We start from the raw sequence: 14,226 nt of genomic DNA, 5'->3' as shown, positions 1-14,226 counted from the left end.
AAAATATTGGTGTGGTTAAGTCTAAATACACATACTTCCAAATATATAGTTTAAACATGCTATATTCAGTTTTAGCAAAGATTCATAGAATCACAGCTTTTAGAAAGTTTGGAAATAATCTGGGTTTGTTGTTGTTGTTGTTTTTGTTGTTTTTTACTTATGAGGAGACTCAGAGAAGGTAAAGCCAAATAGGTAAGAAGGAGAATTAGGATTTGAACCCAGGTCCAATAATTACAAATCCAATTTTTTTCTATTACACTAAAGTTTTTATTCAATTTTAAATTTTAGTCAGATTTTAAAAAAATTAATATTTATGTCTTAATTTCCAAAATTATACCACACAAATAACATGTAACAAACAAGTTTGAAAATGATTGCTTACTACAAGAATATTCACATTATGGAAAATTCATCATAATAGAAATTTAGTTTGGTGAATTTATATCAGTTTATCGATATAAATTTTATTGATGTAATCTTTTAAATACATTTGTAAACACTATTTACCCATAATTCTAATGTTAGTTTTGACCTTGTGGTTGATTCTTCTGACATTTTTTATGAGGAAATTTAAAAGATCTGTTCTACCAGAACTTTTTCTGTAAAGTTTTGCTAATTGCTATACATAATCTTAGATGAATGAAGAGCATGCTTGAAATATATCAGGACCTAATTGTCTTTATTCTCTTTGTAGGAAAAGGTGCATGGCTAATTTGGCGTTTGTAGTTAGTAATGGCTTGAGCTAAACTCCTCTAACTGGAAGGCATTCCCTACTTCTTCGAAGGATAGAGTACTGGAGAAAATATGGCAAGTATGTGTTCCTTGTTCTTGGAATGGGAATGGGAGATATTTATATATTCAATTTATATTCTAGGGACATTAATACTGCAGGTAAATCAATTCTTTCAAAGTTCACAAAGTTGGAATCTAATTAAAACTACATTTAAAATTTATTTTTGCAACTTTAAAAGCAATAAAGGTAATGATTGCTTGATTTCAAAATAATAGCACAAACTTCATGCAAATATAAATTGATTTGATAAAATTTTATTGTGCTTGTGCTTACATATTAAGAATATATTTAAAGTAAACAGCTGAAGAGAAAAATCGCAGAAAAGTGTGTATACCCTGATAGTGAGAGATTAAATTAAAGCTTGTTCTTGTTTTGTTTCTCTTATAGTTCCCCAAGTCAAAATATCTCATAAGTTGTATAAGATTTTTTAAAAAAATCAGTTTTGAAATAAAATTTTTGGCATTACCTATTTTCAAAATTTGGCTAAATCTGTTAATTTGCTGGCTTCTTTAGGAGGTATTGGTTTGTCAACCATTATAAATAATGTCGTGCATTTTATTTACAAAATATTTTAATTCAGCTACCACTTTGGTTTTCCACAAAGAATTGTCTGGGTGAGATGATAGAAATTATGAGTTATCACAGCTGAAAACAAATTTAGTTGTTGAGGACTTAAGGGATAGGGCTTTCTTATGCCCGAGCATAGCCTTTGATCATCTGTGCCTATGCCATTATTCCACAGCCATGTTAGCAATGAAGTCTAGTTCCTATGGGTCTCTACTGGCTATCACAGTTTATGCAAATACTCAGAGTAGAAGACATTTATCAGGGTTTGTCAAGGTTCTTAGTGGGCTCCCCTTATACTTGTCTAGTACATAGTACCAAAGATGGCTCTGTCAGTGCTGGGAGGCCAGTCCTTTCTTAATAGTTAGCTGTTACTGGAGAGGAGATCATGATATTGGAAGAGGGTTGTTAGAGACTTGGATCCAAAGCAGTGCCTGGGAGAAAATTAGGTAAATACACATCTCTGCCTTTGCACTGGTTGTCCTTTATACTGCTTCTGCACTGGTTATCCTTTATACCTGAAATGTTCTGCCCTCCCACTAAGAGCTCTTTAGTGTCATTGCTTTCTTTTGTGAGTCAATTCACACCTCCTTTTGGGGAGTAGGAGTGTGGGCTTTCCTAGACTTTCTTGCTGCTCATGCTTTCCCTTTTCAGATTACCTTCATATATTTTGTATAGGTCCCGTATGTAGCTAAATATTAAATATCAGAATATATGCTTCTTGAGTGTATATACTATGTATATAGGTTTTGTTTGTGCTTTTCCCTTTCATTGTATCATTTCCTGATACATAGGTAAAAAATATTTGTTTACTGATTGAGAGACAGTTTTAGGAAACAGTAGTCAAAAGGCCATCAAATGCACTACTTTCTTTATGTGGAAGAATCAAGAGTATTTAACATCTGTTTTAAGGAAGGAGTAACTAAACACAGAGGTTTCAGGTTAATATCCAGGCTTCTTGCAGGGATTTGTTTGGGATTTATGATGGTTGATAATGAATGCAACCTCTAAGATCTGTGTATTAGTAAACTCTACTTTATATATTATTTATATGAAATGGCAGCCAAAAAAATTAAAATGATTTCAGGTTACATGTTGATAGAGTTATAATTTTCAGAACAAGAAAAATTATAGTACCCTTTTAATCTATGCTGGTTAGATACTTTGAAGTATTTTGTCCAATTCTGGTTATCATAGGATACCAGGAAAGAAATCCATATAGAAACTAAAAGTCCTACTCAAAAGAGTGTAACAAGGATAGGAATAAAAATAGGGACCATACAGAGATCATGTGAAAGAAATGGATTAATTATGTTCTTCTTGGCCTTAAAGGGAAGCCTTGGGAGTAGTAGGTGGAGATTATAGAAATGAGGTATTATGTTTGATATAAAGAAGAAACTGCCTAACATTTAAAGCTAACCAGAAATGAAATGAGCAGTAAGCAGAAATAACGGGTCTCCCTTACTACAGGATTCCTTTTGGGGATGGGTATTACTGCCTACATACTGACTGAACTATATGAACTCTAAGCCCTTTCAAGCTTTGAGATTCTGTGACTATCACTAGATGTTGAAATTGTTTAATATTATTGTATCTGTATCAAAGGAAGCTTTGGTTCTAAGGAATTTCCTTTGCTAGATTGTACTTGCTATGGGAACACAAAGGAGTAAGCTTAATAAATTGTAGTGTAATCAGAGAACATGATCTTTGAAGGAGACATATTTGAGATCCTTGCATCAACCATGAAGACAAACCAAGGCAGAGCAGCTGTGAAATGTCTCTTGAGCTTCTTAAGAGATCTCTTTGACATATCTATCCAATGAAAATTTTTGCAGTAGTGTAGGACTAAGGATTAGAATGTTGGCAGTGGGGAGCTGGCAGCAAGAGGGACTCAATACGGAGTAAAACTCAGGGGTAGCTAGATGGCACAGTGAATAGAGAACTGCGCCTGAAGTCAGAAAGACCATTGTTCAGATTTGATCTCCCTTACTAGCTGTGTGACTTTGTCAAGTTACTTAACCCCTGTCCACATAAAACTAGAGAAGGAAATGACAAACCATCTCAATGTCTTTACCAAGAAGACTCCTATGGACAGAGTTTAGTGAAGGCCAACCCATACTGAGACAATCCATTCATTTGGAAGAAAACTGTACATTGAGTTCAAGAGTTTCTGACAATGAAGTTTCAGGAAGTAAGAACTAAAGTCACATATAAAGAGATTAATCTTTCTAAGAACGAAATATGAAGTAGAATTTGCAGGCTTAGGGATATTCTTTTCTTTCTTTTGGGGACAGCATCATTATGTATAATTTTTTATCCCCAAATTTTTATCCCCAACTAAAAAAATCCCTTTGTAACAAATAAGAATAATTAAGCAAAACATCCATTTGTTTTCCATCTCTAAAAATATAGGTGTCAATCTGCACTTTAAATTCCTCATGTCTTTGCCAAGTGGTGGATACCATGCTTCCTCACAGTCCTTTGAGTTATGACTGGTCATCTCATTAGTCAGAGTTCTTAAACCTTTCAAAGTTGTTTTTCTTCACAATGTTATAGTATTATATAAATGATTCTTTTGCATTTACTCACTTTATTCCACATCAATGCATTTAAATCATCCCAGATTTCTTTGAATCTTTCCCTTTGAAAATTTCTTTTACCTCAGTAATATTCTGTTACATCTATATACCATAATTTCTTCAATCATTCCTCTGTTCATGGGCCACTTATCTTGTTTCTAGTTCTTTGAAACAACAAAAAAGTGTTGCTATAAATATTGTTGTACTTATGGATAATTGGTGGTTTTGTTTTGTTTTGTTTTGCTTTTCATTCTCTTTGAAGTATGGATCTAATAATAGTATTGCCAGGTCAAAGAATATCTACAGTTTAGCGATGTTAGAGGCCTATGCTGAAATTGCTTTTTAGGATGGTGGGACCAGTTCATCCTTTCACCAAAGATGTATCATGTGCTTGTCCTCCTGGAGCTCTTCCAACAACTACCATTTTCTATTTTGTCATCTTTGCCAATCTGATAATTGTGAAACAAAAACCTAGAGTTCTAACGTTCCTTTCTCAGATTATTAGTGATTTGGAAAATTTTTTTCAAATCATTGTTGATAGCTTAAAATTTCTTCCTCTGAAAACTTTCTCTTTATATATCATTTGACCTTTTATTTATTGAGGAATGCCTCTTGTTCTTATATTTGAATCAATTCCTTAAGTGTCCTAGATATTAGACCTTTATCAGAGAAACAATCTAAAAAGACTTTTCCCAATTAATTGCTTCTTTTCTTTTTTTAAAAAAAAATTTGATAAGCTATAATAATAATAATAATTAAATTGATAGTATTTATATTTCCAAATACATGCAAAGATAGTTTTCAACATTCACTTTTGCAAAACCTTGTGTTCCAAATTTTTCTCCCTCTCTCCCCCTCTTCCCCTTCCCTAGAAAGTAAACAATCTGATACAGGTTAAACATGTGCAATTTTTCTAAACACATTTCTGTATTCATCATGCTGCAGATGAATACAATATTGAAGAAAAATCAGATCAAAAGGGGGAAAAAAACCATAAGAGAGGGGAAAAAAAAAACAGGCAAACAAACAACCACCATCAAAAAAAAAAAGGTGAAAATACTATGCTTTGATCCACATTCAGTCTCCATAGTTCTCTCTGGATGTGGACAGCTCTTTCCTAAGTCTATTGGAATTGCCTTGAATTACTACATTGTTGAGACGAGCCACATCCATCATAATTGATCATCATGTAATCTTGCTGCTGTGTACAGCGTTCTCTTGGTTCTTCTCATTTCACTTAGTATCAGTTCATGTAAGTCTTCTCAGGCTTTTCTGAAATCAGCTGGCTTGTTGTTTCTTATAGAACAGTAATACTCTATTACCTTCATATACCATAACTTATTCAGTAATTCCTCAATTGATGGGCATCCGCTCAGTTTCCATTCTTTGGAAAAAAACAAAATAGTCATTGCCCTCAGGGAGTGCACATTCTATAAGTTTAATCACTTCTGCTCAGAAGTCTTTGGTGGTCTTCTATTAGTTACTGAATAAAATTGGGACTCCTTTGCCTCACATTCAAGACCTTCACAGGCTGTACTACATTACTTCTAAATTTTCATGCATTTTATGTTCCAGCCAAATTGTACTATTCTTTAGCCCTGAACATGCTTTTTACTTTTTCTCCTTCATGTCCTTGTTCATGTTTTTCCCTTTGCCTGGATTATTTTCCTTTTTTTCCTTTGCCTGTTGAATTATTGCCTAGACTCTAAAGCCCAACTAAAAATTCTATTTTTTCTCCTTTTTGTTAATTACTATTCTCTTTAACCTTTTACATAGCAGTAACAAAAACTCACGTTGATATAGTACCTTAAGGTTTGCAAAATGCTGTCCTCATAACAATCCTGTAATAACTAGATAGTATAAATATTATCCTTATGTTATAGTGAAGAAACAGTCTTCTAAAAAGATAATTGGCAAGTGATATCACTATATTATAGCTGTTTGTGTTTTAATAACAGTAGATAGCAAACAAACTTGTTTTGCAAACAAACTACTTTACATCTGTTGTTTCATTTGGTTCTCACAACAGCCTTGGGAAGGTAGTGCTGTTATCCTCATTTTTTTTAAAACATAAAGAAATTGAAGTTTAGAGAAATTCATTGATTTATACATAGTCACACAGATAGTATTCTGACACAGAATTTGAAACCAGGTTTTTTTTCCTTTAAGTCCCACACTGTATCCACTGAGCCCTCTGGTTCTGCCTTATCCTTTTTTTGGATTGTAAACTTCATGAGGGGAGGGATTGTCCCAACTTAGTATCTTCTTCATTGCTTGGCTACAATTTTGTGTACACTTAGTGCAAATAAATCAACTTTTATATGTTACATTGAATATTGCCATATAAGGTAAGATAATATAACTTATGGTATGTCAGTTAGATCTGTGCAAATACGAAGGGCAAAATGACAGAGTACAGTTTGACGAAAATAGTATTATAAATATGACACATACTTATGTAGCCAAAATTCAGATCATAAAAGTTTGTTATGTACAGAGATCTGAAATTACATAATTTTTATGGTAATAACTGCTTCCCATTCTCCTACTCCAGAGACTCAGGGCTTTTTCAGTTGATATATGGGATAAAGATAGTCTTGAATACATGATCTTAGCCCTTGTCTAGAGTAGAGGAAATGTTTGTTTTGCACTGTGCTAGTTCACAGGTCTATAAATCCAGAATTGGAAGGCATCTTCCTATAGCCATTTTAAAAAGTTTTATGTTACCTTTTGCTCTTTATATCGGTTGTTTTCCATTATATTCTGCCCCAAGTTTTCTTTTCTCACAATGATTGTTAATACAAAAGAAATGATCAAAGCAATTGTATCTAATAGCATATGCAATATGTGGGGCCTTCCCTCCCTCTATTGAGAAGAAGTATGTGTCACACCTGTTCTCCTGGACTAACATTACAATTATCTGAGTTCAATTGCCTTTTAGTGCTGGGATGAGATTTTTTGGTGTTTTGATGTTTTGGTATTTTTTTTGGTGGGGTGTTTTTTGATGCATTTTTGCACTTCTTACCTATATTGTTTTCTTGGTGATTCTGCTGCATTCTTTATATTAATTCATAAAATTTCCCCCTAACTTGTCATATCCTCACAATTTTGTGTCTATTCCATTCTTTTTCCTTTGACCGCTCCCAGTTTTCATCCCTGACATTTAAAACTATTCCCAAATGCTGTTGATATTACATTGGACCCCTAGGAATAGATAAGAATTTCATTCTCTCTAGCTTTCTAGATACCAGCAGCAAATTTCAGGCTAGGAACTATAGAAAAGAAATGATTCCTTGGAGGAACTAAAATATGAAAAAGACCTCTCTGGTATATATCCCTGTGTTTTGCTATTTCTACCTTGTTTTGCCTCAGCAACTGTTTTTTGATAGGCTAAACTTGAATGTACAACCAGTCAGAGGGAATCCTTGGGGATAGGTGGGAAGGAACTGCCATCTTGTTCTTTGTTATATTACTGCATGCTTATAATGAATTAATGATGTTTTTATAAAAATGACATTATTTTGGAAGCAATGTTATGTATAATGGGGAATGCCTATACTTTAAAGTGACACCTAGGCATGAACCAAATAAATGCCTGTAATATTCTGGTCTGTTTATGGTATTTTTCATTTTGAGGAAGAAACTGAAAAAAATGTTTTTGAAAATAATTATATCGATACTTATTTCAGAGACATATACTGTGATTTCATTCATAAGTACTTGTTCCATTGCTGTTGATCACAGTCATTTCATACCTTAGAAAGAGAGTTTTTGTATGTTGCTACAGCTTCCCCCCCCAAAAAAAAAATTAGCAATCACCTACTATTCTAATGTATGATTAATCTTTCCAAACTTAATTAGGCTGTCTTAGTTAGTTAAATATATAGTTTTTTGAGAGACCTGTATTTTAAGTTAATTCCTGTTTGTTAGGAACTGCTAATGCTTGTATTCTAGTGATATTACCTTTATATACCAAAGGTCATCTCCATGTAGTGAAGAATTACATTATATGTTTTGGAAATGTTTTAAATATACTTTTTATTTTTAATAGTATTTTATTTTTCCCCAGTTACATATCAGAGAGATTTTTAGTATTCTTTTTTTTAATGAAATCTTTAAAATATTTAAAAAACATATTTCCACATCACTCATATTGTGAAAAAAAAACTAGAATAAAAGGGAAAAGCCATGAAAAAAAAAACAAAACCAACCACAAAAAGTGAAAATCGTATATTTTGATCTGCATTCAGAATCCAGAGTTCTTTCTCTGGATGTGGATAGCATTTTTCATCAGGAGTCTTTTGGAATTGTCTTAGATCTTGTATTGCTGAGAAGAGCTAAGTCTGTCAAAAGTTGATTATCATACAATGTTGCTGTTACTGTGTATAATGATCTGGTTCTGCTCATGTCACTTGGCATCAGTTCATGTCAGTCTTTCCAGGTTTTTCTGAAATACACACAACTCATTATTTCTTATGGAACATTAATCTTCCATTTTATTTATATACCACAACTTTTAGCCATTCCCCAATTGATGGGCATCTCTTTAATTTCCAATTCTTTGCCACGACAAAGAGAACTACTATAAACATTTTTGTAGGTGTGGGTCCTTTCTCCTTTTTTATGAACTCTTCACAGTTCCTACAATTTAGCATTAATTTTCTACAAGATTTTGAGCCCCAGATTTTTCTCTCTCCCTAATTTCCTCCTCTTCCCTCTTCTTAAGATGGCAGACAGTTTGATAGTTTATATTTGTACTACATGTAAAATATATTTCAATTTAAGTGACAGCTGTGAAAGAAGAAACAGATCAAAAGAGGAAAAAAAGACACAAGAAGGAATAATGAAAGTTAAAAATATAATGCTTTGATTTGCCTTCTGAGTCCATCAATTTTAATCTGATTATGGATAGCATTCATAAGTCCTTTGTACTTACCTAGGATCATTGTGTTGATGAGAAAAGCAAAGTTTAACAAAGTTGATAATCATATAATATTGCTGATACTGTGAAGTTCAGTGTTTTTCTGGTTCTGCTCATTTCACTTTGGATCAGTTCACAAAAGTTTTTCCAGGTTTTTCTAAAGTCTGTTGATCATCATTTCTTACTGCACTATTGTGCAGTGTGTAGTATTGTACTACATTATGTTTATATACCACAGCTTATTCAGCCATTCCCCAGTTGATAAGCATTCCTTCAATTTCCAGTATTTTGCCAGCCAAAAAGAGCTGCTGTAAATCTTTTTGTACATATACTAACTTTTTTCTAGATCAGAGGATATGTACAGTTTGGTTTTTCTTTGGGCATAGTTCCAAATTGCTCTTCAGAATGGTTAGATGAGTCCAACATTCTCCACCAATAGTGTATTAGTGTCTCAATGTTTACTACATTCTCACTTCCCTTTTTTGTCATATTGGCCATTCTGATAAGTGTGAAGGGAGTATCTCAGAGTTGTTTTAATTTGCTTTTCTCAGATTAAAAATAATTTAGAATACTTCTTCATATACTTATAGATAGCTTTGATTTCTTCATCTGAAAACTGCCTGTTCATATCCTATGACCATTTATGAATTCAGAAATAGCTTGTGTTTTTATAAATTTGACTCAGTTCTCTATATTCAAATATACATTTTAAAGTAAACATTTAAAAAAAATAAAGTAAACATTTTCCTTCAACGAGTGTATCTAGGTCTACATATCTTATAATTGTGGTGCTAATAAATTATGTTTTTATGTAATTGACCTTTTAATTCTATATATGGGTGAATAGTGCAAAAATCTTCAAATTGGATTTTGAGACTTGTTTTTAGCTAATCTATTAAATTATTAATGTAAAGCAAAACCACAAATATGACATTTCAATCCTGTTACTTGGCAGCTTTCCTGCCCTTTGTGCTACTACAATGTTATCACACACAAAAAGGAAAGAAATTGAAGCAATATTATTACAACTACAAATTTGTATATCAATAGAATTCCAGACTTTCACAAAGTCTCTTACCTTTTTTTCAAAGGAATAATAACATCACATTTATCAAAAAGTTTGAGATTTATAAAATGCTTTCCTCATCAGCTTTTTGAGGTATAAATAATGCAACTATTACTATTAGATGGATGATTTTAGTTAGGAAGAGGGAATGTAATTTCCCTAGGGTCATACCAGTACTAGGCTTTAAAATTAGAATTATTTTTAAAATTTTAAATTTTTTTCCCAAGTACATGTAAAGATAGTTTTCAATATGCATCTTTGTAAAACTTTGTGTTCTAAATTTTTCTTCCTCCCTCCCTTACCTCCCTTCTCCCTAAGATAGCATGCAATACATCAGCTAAATATGTATAGTCCTTTTAAACATATTTCTATGTTTGTCATTTTGTATAAGAAAAATCAAACCAAAAGGAAGAAATACCACAAGAAAGAAAACAAACAAACAAACAAAAAAGGTGAAAATATTATTCTTCTATCCACAGTCCCCATAGTTCTCTTTCTGGAGGTGATTGGCGTTTTTCATCCCAAATCTATTGAAATTGCCTTGAATCACCACATTATTGGGAAGAGCCATGTCCATCACAGTTGATCATAACTAATCTAGTTACTGTGTACAATGTTCTCCTGGTTCTTCTCACTTTACTCAGCATTGGTTCATGTAAGTCTGTCCAGGCCTTTCTGAAATCAGGCTCGTAATTTTTTTTAGTATAGTAGTATTCCACTATCTTCATATACTATAACTTATTCAGCCATTCCCCAACTGATAGGCATCCATTCATTTTCTAGTTCTTTGCCACTACTAAAAGAGCTACTACAAACATTTTTGCACATAAAAGTCCTTTTCTCTTTTTTAATGATCTCTTTGGGATACAGACCTATTAGTGAGACTATTGGATCAAAGGGTATGCATAGTTTGATAGCCCTTTGGGCATAGTTCCAAATTGCTCTCCAGACTGATTAGATCGTTTCACAATTCCACCAACAGTATATTAGTATACCAGTTTTCCCACATCCCCTCAATTATCATTATCTTTTCCTGTCATTTTAGCCAGTCTGAGAGATGTGAAGTGGTATCTGTCTTAATTTGCGTTTTTCTAATCAATAGCAATTTAGAGCATTTTTTTCATATGACTTTAGATGGCTTTAATTTTTCATTATTTTGACCATTTATCAATTAAGAAATGACATATTCTTATAAATTTGAGTTAATTCTCTATATATCAAAACACTGGTTATAAAATTTTTTTTCCAGCTTTCTGCTTTCTTTCTAATCTTGGCTGCTTTGACTTTGTGCAAAATCTTTTTAATTTAATGTAATTAAAAGTATGTATTTTGCATTTTATAATGTTCTCTAATTCTTCTTTGGCCATAAACTCCTCCCTTCTCCACAGATCTAATAGGTAGACTATCCCTTGCTCTATTAATTTGCTTATAGTATTACTCTTTATGTCTAAATCATGAACCCATTTCAACCTTACCTTGGTATAGGGTGTTAGATATTGGCCATACTCCATATTCTTTTCCATTTTGCCCAGTAATTACTGTCAAATGGTTAGAATCTTTAAAACCTAGAATCTTTAAGTTTATCAAACACTAAGTAGATTGCTGTAGTCATTGACTAGTTTGTTCATGGACCTAACCTATTTCACGATTACTCTATTTCTTAGCCAATACCAAATGGTTTTGATGACCATGGTTTTATAATATAGTTTTAGGTCTGACGTGGCTAGGCCACTTTCCTTTGCATTTTTTCCATTAATTTCCTTGATATTCTTGACCTTTTGTTTTTCCAGATGAATTTTGTTATTATTTTTTCTAGTTTTATAAAGTAATTTTTTGGCAGTTTAATTGGTATGGCACTAAATAAGTAGATTAATTTAGATAGAATTGTCATTTTATCATTAATTCTCATCATGAGCAATTAATATTTTTCCAGTTGTTTAGATCTAACTTTATTTGTTTGTGATTGTGTTCAACTAGTTCCTGACTTTGTCTTGGCAGGTAATCAGATATTTTATATTGTCTATAGTTATTTTAAATGGGATTTCTCCATTTCTTGCTGCTAGGCTTTATTGGTGATATAGAGAAATGCTGATGATTTATATGGGTTTATTTTATATCCTGCAACTTTGCTAAAGTTGTTAATTGTTTCTAGTAGTTTCTAGTTGATTTTCTAAGCTTCTTTAAACATACCATCATATCATTTGCAAAGAGTGATAGCTTTGTTTCCTCATTACTTTGTTTCCTCATTACTCTCCTTCAATTTCTTTTTCTTCTTATTGCTAAAGCTAACATTTCTAGAACAATATTTAGTAATATTGGTAATTGGTAATAACGGATAACCTTATGTCATCTCTGATCCTATTAGGAATGTTTCTAGCTTATTCCCATTACATATAATGCTTGCTGATGGTTTTAGGTAGATGCTACCTATCATTTTAAGGAAAACTCCATTTATTCCTATGTTTTCTAGTGTTTTTATTAGGAATGGGTGTTGAATTTTGTCAAATGCTTTTCTTCATTGAAATAATCATACAATTTCTGTTAGTTTTGTTATTGATATAGTCAATTATGCTGATAGTTTTCCTGATATCGAACTAGCCCTGCATTCTTGATATAAATCTTACTTAGTCAGAATGTGTTATGCTAGTGATTTGTTGCTTGCAATTTCTTCATTAATATTCTATTTGATTTTGCATCAGTATTCATTAGGGAAATTATTCTATAATTTTCTTTCTCTGTTGGCCCTTCCTAGTTTAGGTATCAGCATCATATCTGTGTCATAAAAGGAATTTGGTAGGATGACTTCATCTATTTTTCAATTTCTTCTTCTAAAATGGGACTATTATCATAAAAAAGGGAAAAGGACTCCACACGTGCAAAAATGTTTGAAGTAGCCCTTTTTGTGGTGGCAAGGAACTAGAAACTGTGTGAATTCCCATCAGTTGAGGAATGGATGAATAAGTTATGATATATTAATGCTATGGAATATTATTGTTCCATAAGAAATGATCAGCAAGATGTTCCAGAAAGGTCTGGAGAAACTCACATGAACTGATGCTAAATGAGTAGACCCAAGAAAACAATGTACATGGCAACAAAATAATGTGATGATCAACTCTGATGGATATGGCTCTTTTTAACAATGAGGTGATTCAGGCCAATTCCAATAGACTTATGATGGCTATAGCCATCTGCATCCAGAAAGAGGACTGTGGGGACTGAATGTGGAGCACAACATAATATTTTCATCTTTTTGTTGTTGTTGTTTGCTTGCTTTTTGTTTTCTTTCTCATTTTTCCTTTTTGATCTGGTTTTTTGGTGCAGTATGATAAATGTGCAAATATGTATAGATGGACTGCACATGTTAAACATTAAATTAAACATTTATTGGATTACTTGCTGCCTAGAGGAGGGTGTGGGGAAAGAGAGGGAGAAAAATTTGGAGCACAAAGTTTTGCAAGGCTGAATGTTGAAAACTATCATTGCATATATTTTGAAAATAAAAAGCTACTTTTTAAAAAAGGGAACTATTTAGGTATTTTATTTCCTCTTCTGTTAATCAGGGCAACCTATATTTTTCCAAATATTCATCCATTTCACTTAGATTTTCAGATATATAGGCATTTCTTCTTCATTAGTGGCAAGTTCATTCTTTTCTTTTCTTTTTTTTGACCAATGATACAAGTTTTATTTAATTAAATAAAAATATGAAACAAGACAGACTTGTACCAAAGTTTGTGAACAGTAAAAAAAAAAACCAATACTTTTTCCCTCTCCCTGACAGGCTTTCCCTTCCCCAGATCCCTAGAGGAGTATAATCCTCTAAACTCATAGCACTAGACTTATAACTAATCAAAATTAGGGCTGAGTCCTCTTGAAAGGGAAAGGACTTTGGGTCATTAGGTTAACTGCTTTCCCCTCTAAAAAAAGCTTAGCCCACCTAATGGCGAGCCTGGGAAGGTCCTGGATTGGGTCACTGACAAAAGACAAGGTCTGGTTTTTTCTTCATTTAAAAAAAATTGTTATTATAGCTTTTTATTTACAAAATATATGCATGGGTAATTTTTCAACATTGACTCTTGGAAAATCTTCTGTTCCAACTTTTCTCCTCCTTCCCCCCCACCCTCTCCCCTAGATGGCAGGTAGTCCAATACATGTTAAATATGTTAAAGTATATGTTAAATCCAATATGTGTATACATATTTATACAGTTATCTTGCTGCATAAGAAAAATCTTATCTAGAAAAAAAGAAAGAAAGAAACCTGAGAAGGAAAACAGAAATGCAAGAAGACAATAACAGAA

General features: G+C 32.5%; 1 protein-coding gene across 1 annotated transcript in view; it reads left to right on the top strand.

The window, feature by feature from the left end:
• The first annotated feature begins 269 nt into the window (after positions 1 to 269).
• Positions 270 to 14,226, top strand: part of ZHX1 (zinc fingers and homeoboxes 1) — a 32,560-nt gene continuing 18,603 nt past the window's right edge. The window contains exon 1 of the mRNA XM_031947240.1: positions 270 to 811. The gene's annotated coding sequence lies outside the window, so the exon portion shown is untranslated. The remainder of the gene's footprint in view (positions 812 to 14,226) is intronic.

This window comes from Sarcophilus harrisii, chromosome 1 (assembly GCF_902635505.1).
Source record: "Sarcophilus harrisii chromosome 1, mSarHar1.11, whole genome shotgun sequence".
In the NCBI taxonomy this organism is placed as follows: Eukaryota; Metazoa; Chordata; class Mammalia; order Dasyuromorphia; family Dasyuridae; genus Sarcophilus; species Sarcophilus harrisii.
This window is presented reverse-complemented; position numbering and strand designations above follow the sequence as displayed.